Source organism: Anas acuta, chromosome 7 (genome assembly GCF_963932015.1).
Source record: "Anas acuta chromosome 7, bAnaAcu1.1, whole genome shotgun sequence".
NCBI lineage: Eukaryota > Metazoa > Chordata > Aves > Anseriformes > Anatidae > Anas > Anas acuta.
The window spans coordinates 16,130,564-16,141,393 of record NC_088985.1 but is presented as its reverse complement, the minus strand read 5'-3'; positions in this window follow the sequence as shown (position 1 = coordinate 16,141,393).

Below are 10,830 nucleotides of genomic sequence, written 5' to 3'. Positions count from 1 at the left end.
AAGTGTGCTATTTTTGGGACCATTTGTGTGTGTTTCCATTAGTTTTGCTTTTGTTAGGTTTAAAATATTAGCTGCTGAGATGTTTGAGAACAGCCAATGACTTAGAGTGCTTTGGAGCCTGAACACATGGGAAATGTGACAGGAAGGCTCTTACTTTGAAAGATATAAACACCTGCCCTCCGAAAAGTTGAAGAGTTGCCTTGGGCTCCTAAAAACAGATGTTTGCCATGTTATTGGTCATTTCTGAAAATCTTGGCTAAGCTGCCAATGGTGCTTTGAACATGTGGATCACTCCCCCTTCCTGGAGCTGTGCATGAATTCAGCCCTCTCCATTGCCCTCCTTCAGCCTGCAGGTCCCTGCTGGTGGCAGTCAGTTCTTGCTTGTGATCGCCCACTGGTTCCACTGCCTGGCTTAGGAAAGCAACTGCATCAGGAAACGTTGCCCTGGGGCAAAAGTCTCTATCCCGTTACTCTTCCCGTGTATTCTAAACGCATGGGTCAACCAAGGGCAGTGCCAGGCTCTGCTCAGATGCATGGTAAAAGGGAATTCCTCACCTGGAGAGCTAATATTCAAAGTTAGAGACAAGCCTCAGGTGCCAGAAGGAGGACACCCAAGCGGAATGAGCAATATGTTGGCTGGAAAGATGCCACAGACCAGCTTTGTAGGTGGCAGCTTTTGCAGCACAGAGTAAGGAGCTGTGGAAGGATGAGAACTGAAGTCCCCCACCCTGGGGGGAAGTGGGGTGAGGGTGGAGGGAAGCAGAAGCTTTTTTTTCTTAATCTTGGAAGGACTGAACTTCTTCCACAAACACTGGGTGAAGAAAAGGAGAGGGGGGAGAAATGGTAGATTTCTGGCCAGACCACACTAGAGCTACAGTTGGAAAAATCTAACATGCTGTTTTCTAAGGTTTGAAATTTTAGTGTTAGTTTTGAGTAAAAGCTTTGAGTAAAGTTCTGCTTTAGAAGACTTCCCTCCCCCACTCCAACCTGGTGGACTGGAAGATTTCCTCTTTGCTACAAAATATGCTATTATTTGGAAAAGCAGTGTTTTTAGCAATTGCATGGGAAGAATAAGTGTATAATTATATGAGATTGTCCTAATGGACATTTGCAGCTGTACTGAGATGCTAACAGCATGCAGAAACCATTATGTTTCCAGTTGTTTGGCAAAAGTTAAGAAACTTTATATATATATTTTAAAGTTAACTGTAAAGTAAATCCAGATGGTTCTCTCTTGCACAGACAGGCAGTCTTCAAACTAGACATATAGCTGTTGCTTGGCTATAACTTGTTTTCATTACTGCAGATAGAAATGTTTTAAATGACTCTGCACCCTCTTCACAAAATGCTCTGTGCCCTTGATTCTTGCTGAAGTCAACTAGTGTTGATGCAGCAGTACATAAAACTTGTTGGACAACACCTTGCATGCATGAGGATCTAGCTGAGCGCTATGTGTCGAATCCCTCGTTTTACTGAGGTATGGCTAATGGCCCCACCAGGGGCTGGAATCTGCTGAGGCAGGCATTGCAGATCCATAAAGCATAGAGGACATGTAACCTGCTGCTTGAAGTTGAGTTTGTTCTTCACTCTCATCTAGTTAAGGACTACCAGAAGAACTGGTGGTTTGCCTAGTTTGGGCTGGTGATGTATTCAGAGTTATATTTGAGTCTTTAATAAGCTTTGTCTGTTGCATTCATTGCTTTACTTCAGTTAGGCATGGTTTTTGCTAGCTTCTGTCAGCAGGGAATCAAAATGATGTTGACTCAGGAGACCATCCTGCAAATCAAATCAGAAGGGAAGATTTAGTACGCAGGGCAAGGATTTCAGTGCCTGGGTGATTTAAGACAAACCGTTAGGAGCATTTCTGAAATTCTGAAAAGAGGGTGAACTGAAAGACCCATCATAAATGATAGGCTTTGGTTATGTTCCTTTTTATGTTGTTTTTCCTCAGTCAATAAATGAGTGTTTGTGTAGGTAAGAGTTGATATTGTTTGTCCAAGCAGTATAACAGGTAGAAATATGGCTTTGAGTTTCTTAGGCAGTAGTACTATCAGAAAGGTAATTGATTTGACCTGGTAGAGGTCAAATTTACTGGCTGGTGTGTTTCTTGCTGTGTCTCTGGCAGGACTAATAACCAATAGTCTTGGTGGCTGTTCTTACAAGACAATATTTTGAGGCTGGGGACAAAGCCAAGTCCTTGGGAGCCAGGAGTGAAGGACCCTGGTCCAGAACAAGGTTCCTTAGGTTTGTGGGAAGTGAACAAGGAGGCTTGTTCATTGTTCTGCTTTTTCTCTCACTGTCAGCAGAAAAAGCGTTCTGGGAGATTTGCATTCAAGTGGAGTAGAGATCCCAAGACACAGTAATGTGAAAATAAGGTATGAGGGCTTTCTTGTAATCCGCCCTTACTGCAGAATGCTGGGAACAGGAAGAGCCAGAGGCCCCAAACTACTTACTCCCTATTTCTCAGTCAGTGCTAAGAGGAAGCCCTGTGAGAAGAGCACCTGCCAGAGAAATCCTATAGAGAGAGAGTATTAACCGGTGAGTAAGTTCTTCTGTATTGTGCAGCGCAGGACATCCTGATGTGCCCCAGAGGTCCAAAAGTCAAGCACCTCAAATTGCTCATAGCATCTAAGCTGCCCTGCAAGGAAAATGGCATTGCCAAAATTCAAGGTATTTCATCTCTTACGTGCCAAAGCATCAAACGCAGGATTGCACTTGAATTGTCTTGATGACAAGTTGGGAAACTGCCACAGCTTTTCTACTCTCATTGTCTGTTGGGGTGAGAAGGTGTTTTTCTTCTTCTCTGTACTCTTACTCATATATTGCTGCAGAGATTCCAGAAATGTGTGGTCCAACCTATTCCCTAAATATGACATATTAAAAAATAAAAAAGTAAAAAAATGGAACTTGGTATGTAACTCTGATCAAACAGTTTTGTCCAGGCATGCTGAGAGCAGGTTTCAGGTCAGAGTAATCTCATGGTATGTTGAGTGCCAAATCTAGACTTAAATGGAGCTGAGAGACAGAAATTGGATTGATGCTCGCTATCCTCTTGGTGTGGGCTCCTGGCTCGCTGGCATTGTAGATGGAGAAACTACAGAGTCGCTGTGCTGGTGCCATTAGTCCAGCATCTGTAATGCTGACCCTGGTCAATAACAAATGCCTTAAAGGGAAGTATGCATAATCTGTGCTCCCCGCTTAGGGGATACATGTGCTGCCCCCCAGAAAAGCTGTTTAATCTCCCCACTCCACTTCCTCAGATAAAACTTGGCTGGAAGCCTGAAGCACGAACTTTTTATAGCTTTTCCAAAGCCATTTCTTTTCTTACAATGTAAATTGTCTCTCGTGGTGGTTTGCTTTATTTATGCAACTATCCAATATTCTCTTTAACTCTTCTGTGCTCTTTGCCTCCAAGTGTTGTGATAATGAGTTCAACAGACTAAATAATGAGAATAACTACACCTTGTAACTTTAACTGGTTTGAGGTTTGTCCCCTTTGCATTTTTTCTCAGCTAGCTTGGGGGAAATTTGCCTGACCACTTGCTCAGGTGCAGCTGTTCTGTGGTGCTCTGAGCATCTGGTCCTGTGGTACCATGTGGCTGCAACCTACTGTCTGCGTAGAAGTAATCAAGTACACTTCATGTCATAAAACCCCACAACAGCAAAACAATGCCTCGTAATCCACCGGGAATGCTCCACGCCACCTTAGGGCAAGTGCCTTTTAATGGCTTTTTGCTCAGAGTTTGATCAGGTTCCAGACTCTTTCAAGCTGAGAACGCCATAAATGTTGGAAATGAGGTACTCCATTTCAGGGAAAATACAAAAAACAGACCGAGTCGTTCTGTGAAGTAGAAACAGAATTGTTACACTATGAGAGATAGCGAGGCTGCCTTAATAGATGGCATTCAAGTGCAGCTGTTTATGGGTCTTAACTGGTGTTGGCCCACAAAACGCATACTTAGAAAGGAAATCAGGGAAAGCTAACACATGCCTGGGGGCTTTGAAGTTGTTATTATCATCCACATGCATAAGAACGGGAGATCCTCTCTAGTCCAGCAAGTACTGAGAAATGAATGAGTTTGGCTGGCGCGTACATCAAAGGTCTTCACTTGTAATTTGCTTAAGAGATTAAAAATGAAATATGAGGGAATTATTGAGGAAGAGCAAGCTGCTGCTTTTTTCCCCCTTGCAGCAGGAAAGAAGAACAATTGAGCGTCTATTCTGGCTGAAAGTGATTACCGAAAAGCTTTCTGACAACCTTGAGCAAAACAGCAGTCGAATCTTAGCTTCACTGACATCAAATAAGCATTTGATTTACTGAGACCCAATTGGACCTGTCCAGTGCCAAGGAGCGTCTTTGAGATACAAACAAACTTGATAAAGCTTTTCCTTTACAGAGCCACAATCTCTAAAGCAGTGCATTGCTAGACCATGAAATGTGCTCTGCGTTTTAGCTACCAGAAATATTTTGCTGCAGAAGTAAATGAACAAAACCTTGTGACAAACATTTGAAGCCTGCTGCTGTTTCCCATGCTGTCAAAAGTGATTTTTACTGAGGTTGTTCAAGAGACTGAGTAACCACTGGGAAGGAGGCAGTGTTGTCTGGTGATTAAGCCATGGTTGGACTGAGAGATACGAAAGCTTGACAACAGCTGTGATCTTTTGGGACAAAACTGGCTATGAATGCTTTTGAGGTGGAATTAAGAAGATTTCTAGTGAGGAGAGAAGTGGCTTTCTGAAACAGCTTCCAGCAGGAATGCAGAATGTGAGAAACCCTTGATTTTCAGGGGTTTCAGGAATTTATTTATTTATTTATTTATTTATTAAAGGATACAGATATGGTGGCAGAGATCTAGATCATGTAAGTCTTCCCATCCCATGCCTCTTGCTGTTGCCAAGTCAGAGGATTTATGGAATGACTTGGAGCTTCTTAGTCAGTATCAGATACCTCAAAGAAAAGAGCCTGAGCTTTTTCAGAGGTGACGCAGGAGCTGATCGGTGTTAGTCTGCAGCCCTTATGACCTAGAATCACAACCTGTGATTCTGTGACAATGGCACATGCTGACTGCAGATTATTTCCATGTTCACTTCTGACCTTTCTTTAATAGTGCAAAATCTGTTAATATTTGCTGACTGTAGGTCCAGCCTGTGTTTTGTCACCTCTTCTCCGCTTTACCATGCAAACTGGTTTTGGATGTTCTTGGTCCACATCATAGCATTTAGGTTGGGATTTTACCTGCCCTTTTATGCTCCAAAATGGGGACTGCTAAAAAATTCTGTCTGTAACTTTATTGTCCATGGAGCAGAAGAGATCATCAGTCCAGCTCATTTATTATTTTCTATCACTGAGGCACAAGGCAGGAGTGTAACAAATGAGTGCATCTGTTTCCCAGTCAGAATTGATCAACAACATTTATGCTCTGAGCATTGCTACTCTTAATTGTTATGCAGTGTTAAAGTATTCATTTTTGTGAAGCCAGCCAGGCTCTCCCACACCTTTCAGCCCATCCACATTATCATGTTAGCACTGAGTATTTTAAGCCTGTAGCATAACCCATTGCTCTTCTATTAAGATTCCCAAGCACCTGCATTTTTCCAGGAATCTTTTCAGTGTGCTTTATTCCAGCTGCTGCAGGTGCTGATTTCAACATGAATGATGGCCTCGATCGCCTACATTTCATAATTAACAGATAGCAAAGTGTCAACTGAGTGTTTTAAAAGAACATTCATGTTGGAGAATTTCAAGTGAATGAAAATGAACTCAAAATGACAACAGCCCTGAGACAAGTGCCCCGTGCCAGAGAGGAGCGTGCAGCGCGGTGGAAGGGAACTCCCGCTGCCTGAAAGGCGGTGCAGGGAAGGGCACAGGACGTCGGGAGGAGTAAAACTGGGGGAAAGCTGGGTGGGTGGTAAGCAGGGGGATTTGAAAAACCTTTCCAGGAAAAGAGGGCTTGGGTGTGAGGTACAGAACTGAAGTTTTTCAGGAAAATGAGCAGGAGCTGATGCCTATTGCAATTATGGTTCATTTACTATTAGAAAAGTAATATGTATAAATAGTGCATAGAATTACTGCTAAGCGTATTTTTGAAATGACTTGAATTTTTCAGTGATAAGAAAAAGCCTGGTTTTAGAGAGAGAACTATGCTGCACACCAGAGATAAGTACAGGCTTTACCTATTGACTTATCTCTTTAAAAAAGGGAGGGAGAGAGGGGTGGGGGGGAACCCTAAAGGAGGAAAAACATGAAAGTGGAATACATCAAATATTGTTTCCTTGGAAACAAAAAGGAAGGTTACATCACAGGGTTCAAGACTATAAATAGAAACCTAACAGTGCAGATGCAGAAGAAACTCTTGTTCCTAGAGGGAAAATTTAGAAATGAGCATGACCTCCCTTTAGACACTGCTGTCACAATGCAGTCAGCACAAGCCGATCTCGAGGACTAGCAGTAAATTTAGCTGCTGGTGTATGACAGTCTTCTCTCAATTAGCTGCAGCATTCGGTTCAGGGAACTGGTTCAGTTGGTGAGAAGAGGTGCAATTTTCAGGCTGCTATAAATACAGTCAGTGTCTCCAGAGCCCTGCTATGCTGCAGTGGCAGAAATTATTAAAAGTCTTCAGCTTGCACTCTAAATCCTTCAGGCAGTCATGACAGGGCAGTGAAAACCTCCAGCCCTTATTAATGCTTGTGGAAAGCTACCTGGGTGAAGCATCACTGTGCTCAGGAGCAACAGGCGAGATCAGAGCTCAGACTTTTGGACACGATGAGTTGGGGTTCAGGGGGGCTGGCACAGGGGTGCCTGTCCCAGCACATCCCCCTGCATCCTGCCCCGTTTCTGGGATTCTTGATGCCATGGAGTGTTTATACTACTAGTTGCAAAACCAAATAATGTTGGTTTTGTTGTTACAAGTGGGATCCTTCGGACAATGTCCATGGCTCATCATAAGTCTTGTATTTAAGTGGTGGTCAACTTTCTCCCTGCTTTTACAGTCAAACTTACCCCAGTGTGTTTGTGTAACATTGCTGCTGAAGAGATAGCTTCAAAATTGGGTGATCTGCACGTCATCTTACAGGCTAAAGCAGTTAAATCTTCTTTCTAACGACTGAAGCCTTGCATAAATTGCATTATTATGTGGCCTTTCCAGATGTTTAAAAAAATAAATTGATTGGTTATGGCTCTGTGAGTAAATGATTCCTTTCAAATTGAAACACAGATTTGTTCCATCAGTTTGTATGTGATAACACAGGGCCTGGTCAAATTTCCCTTTTCTGGTGGGAATCATCTCAGTTTGACTGGTGATCTTAGTGTGGCTGGCAGCTCACACAGGGCTGTTCCTCCCCAAAACTGACAGAGCAAGGCTTGGAGTCACTAGTAAGCAAAGAGCTTTGCTAAACGTCCCAGTGTCAAGGATCTTGATGATGCTGTAATATATATGCATGTATACATCTTTCCCTAGCACTGCTCATTTTAAGGCATAGCGAAGTAAATGAAACAGCATGTGCTCCCAGCTGCTTTAGCCCTAGGACATGTCTGTGGTGTACCAGGTGGCAGTGCTCTAGCTCTTGGAGCTTTTTCATGTCTCAACGTGGTACGCACTCCTAAATCTACCGCAGAAACTCAGCTTTCTTTGGCAGGGGAGCGGAAGAGAAATATAAGTTTATTGACTTTGTCAAAAAAATCATGAAAACAATTAACTTTAAAACAAATAATAGTAATAAAAAGATCCCATGCTTTATAAAGACAGTCTCACAATGGAAAGGGTGGGGGCGAGAGAGGAGTTCAGAACATCTGGGGCTGGCGGAGGTTCAGGTCTTGTTTGGGTTGATAAAGGGGTGATTTGTGTGCATGCCTGAGCCTAGCTGCGATTCTGGATCCAAGGTGGATATTGCCATAGCAAACCTTAAGACTCCAGGTCCCTAATCAGGATAAGATTTGGACTATGTGATTTGTGTCAATCTTTAGCTTAATCTTATGCTTGAATTAAAAAATAAAAAAATAAAGAAGTTGTAGGGGTTGTGGCGTACTTTTAATGGGAAAAGTTGTTGAGGAGATGATGTTTTAATGTTGGTTTTCCTGCCTGCACAGTTGCTGTCTTTCCAAAATATCTGCTACGCATTGAGAGCTGGTATTTCAGCGTGCAGTATTCTGCCAGTATAACCAGAGCACTCCAGAAGCGCTCATGTAATATGCTGCATGGGATAACTACTAGACTATACAGATTTTTTTTAGCCTGACATGATTTTATTTTTTTTTTCTCTGAGTTTCTTTCTTTCTTATTTCTTTATTTTTTAGCAAGCCAGCACCTTCATTGGCAGGCAGGAATTTCTGAGCATTGGGATGACTGTCATCAGCATGACTAGCCTGATAAAGATATATTAGTATTCATCTGTTGAAATGCTTTTGGATGACTGGCCAGATGGACTGTTACTGCACTGATACTTGACATCTGATCAAAAGGATGTGGAATAGCGAAGATGCAGGTAAATTGACAGCGCATGTCTGTGGTGTGAAGCAGGATGGGGTAGGAGCTCAAGGACTTCCTGGAGGTTATAGTGATCTTAAAGTCAGGTTGTAACCACATGAAAGCAGAACTGAGTCTAATCTAAAGCTTTTTTATTATTATTTTATTTTTTTTAACAATGAAAGATGACAGTAGAAAAAGACATAAGGTGAATTGGAGAGTTGTGAGAGTTGATGAAAAGCGACTTCAGAAAAAATCCAAATATGCCTTTCTGTTTACTGCCTTCTCCCAATCACTCCCTGCCTCCTTGAAAAGCACCAGGCAGCTATTCTGCCTGATCAGATGAGCCTTTTAAATTAAATCTACTCTGTTAGCCTAACGTGTATGCCAGCACTGTTTTCCTTCATACAATTTTCATTTCTTGTAACGTGATGTCTCCTTTGATTCATTTAAATATGTCAAAGATGAAAAAGATGGTCAGTCTGATTAACAATCAGTTGTGTGTTCCAGCCGAGTATCAGCTAATTACGTACAGACAATTAACAGTTCCATCTGAGAAACGTGTTGCATAGGCTTCAAATGTGCAGAGCTGGCAAGACTGAGATTCCCCTAGGAGAGGTGAAGAGGAGAGCAGCCAGGAGCCCCTGCCTGGCAGTGGTGGCATGTCTTCATGAGGGGAGATTTTCTCCTGAGAACCTCTCAGCCAGGCAGTGTTTCCTGATTATTTTTTCTTGCAGTTTTCTTGTCATTGGCTGTTGTAGACTGAGCCCCTTAGAAGTGTTCCTTGCGTAGGTGACCGGTCCAAATCACGTGGACTGGAACTACCAAGCGTGGTCATCACTACAAAAATGCTGCAGCTGATTGATAGCTATATACATGCATGGACAGAGCATTAGAAATGCAAGTCAGTGAATAGAACAGAAGGTAAAAAGTAAATTTAATTTTCCGGTAGTCTCTGATTAAAAATGCTGTTTCTCTCTCATGAGAACGGCTAAGAAAAGTGTCTTCAAGTCCAGTCCTGGCACCCTGCTGTGTCTCTCTTGTGAATGAGTAATGAAAAGTGGCCATTCATTGCTGAATGATTATTTTTCCCCTTCAATGGAGGGGGGAGAACCCTCCAGAATCCAAGTCTTCTATGAGTCCAGCAGACTAAAAGCATCAGGAAACCTCTGGAGGGAAATAAAAAGTTATGAATGGAGAATAAAATATTGGTGTAGAGCAAAAGGGCTGTTGTGTATAAAGAGCAGATGGGAAAATGTTGGGTTTGAAGTTTAAAAGACAAGGATCTGAATCTCATTCAGTTGAGCAGGGGGAAGTGGTTTGGGTTTCCTTTCCTTGGAGGTTGGCTCCATTTGATGAATTGTCGAGATGTGCTATAAATGTTTAAGATTTATAGGAGAGGCTCCAAGTATTACTAATGAGCAGCTAAAAATAGGTATGATAGGAAAATATAAACTGACAAACAGATCATCCAGCATAACAATAACTTCATAATCACGCAACTGTTGCCAACTGAAGATGGGAGACATGGCATGAAAATGAGCTTTTGTTTTTCACATCTGAAAGTTAAAGGAGTCGGAGTGGAAACAGATGTTCTCCAAAACAATGTGTCAGAATAACTCTAGTAACAGCCAGTTGTCACCAGAGCTGAGCAAATAATTCCTTGCTGGCTGTTTGCTGGCTGATAGTTTTCCAATGATGGGTGGGGTTTTTGTAAAGAGATTATTTCTTTCTTTGTTTTTGTAAGCAACCTAAATGTTTTGGTAGAAGAATATCAATATTTCACTGCTTACAGTTCTGTGCTTCTCAGGTTTTTGGAATTCTTGTCTAAAATCTGTTGATCCTCAACAAGTAATCTTAAGGGATTTGGTGAATCATTTTGGTTGTAAATTGTTGTGAATAACACATTGTTGATAGTTAATATTAGACAAACTGATGAATTATAATGCTGAATTATTGAGGAATTAGATGGCTTAGATGTTTGGTCTTCATAAGGAGGGACTTGCAGAGCACTACTGTCTTTCAGAAGTTTTACACTGGGGCACAACCACAAGAGTAGACTTTGTCTATTACTTAGCAAAAAAAAAAAAAACACAGAGTTTGGCTTTTGTTTTCAGACTTGGTCTGCTGAATGTTTCTCTTCCATATGTTTTCAAGTCAATTGATGATACGTGGACAATTTGACAATGGGGTCAATCACTCTTGATGCCATTGTGAATCTCGGTCTGTGCTGGGTTCCCCCCGAACACACCGGAAGATATCTGGTTGTGAGGGTGGCTGGCAGCCAACAGGACCCGAGTGCAGCAGCCAGAAGCCCCCATCCCTTGACAAGTGGCATTTTGTGTGAGGGAGGCTCTGCCCACGTCTT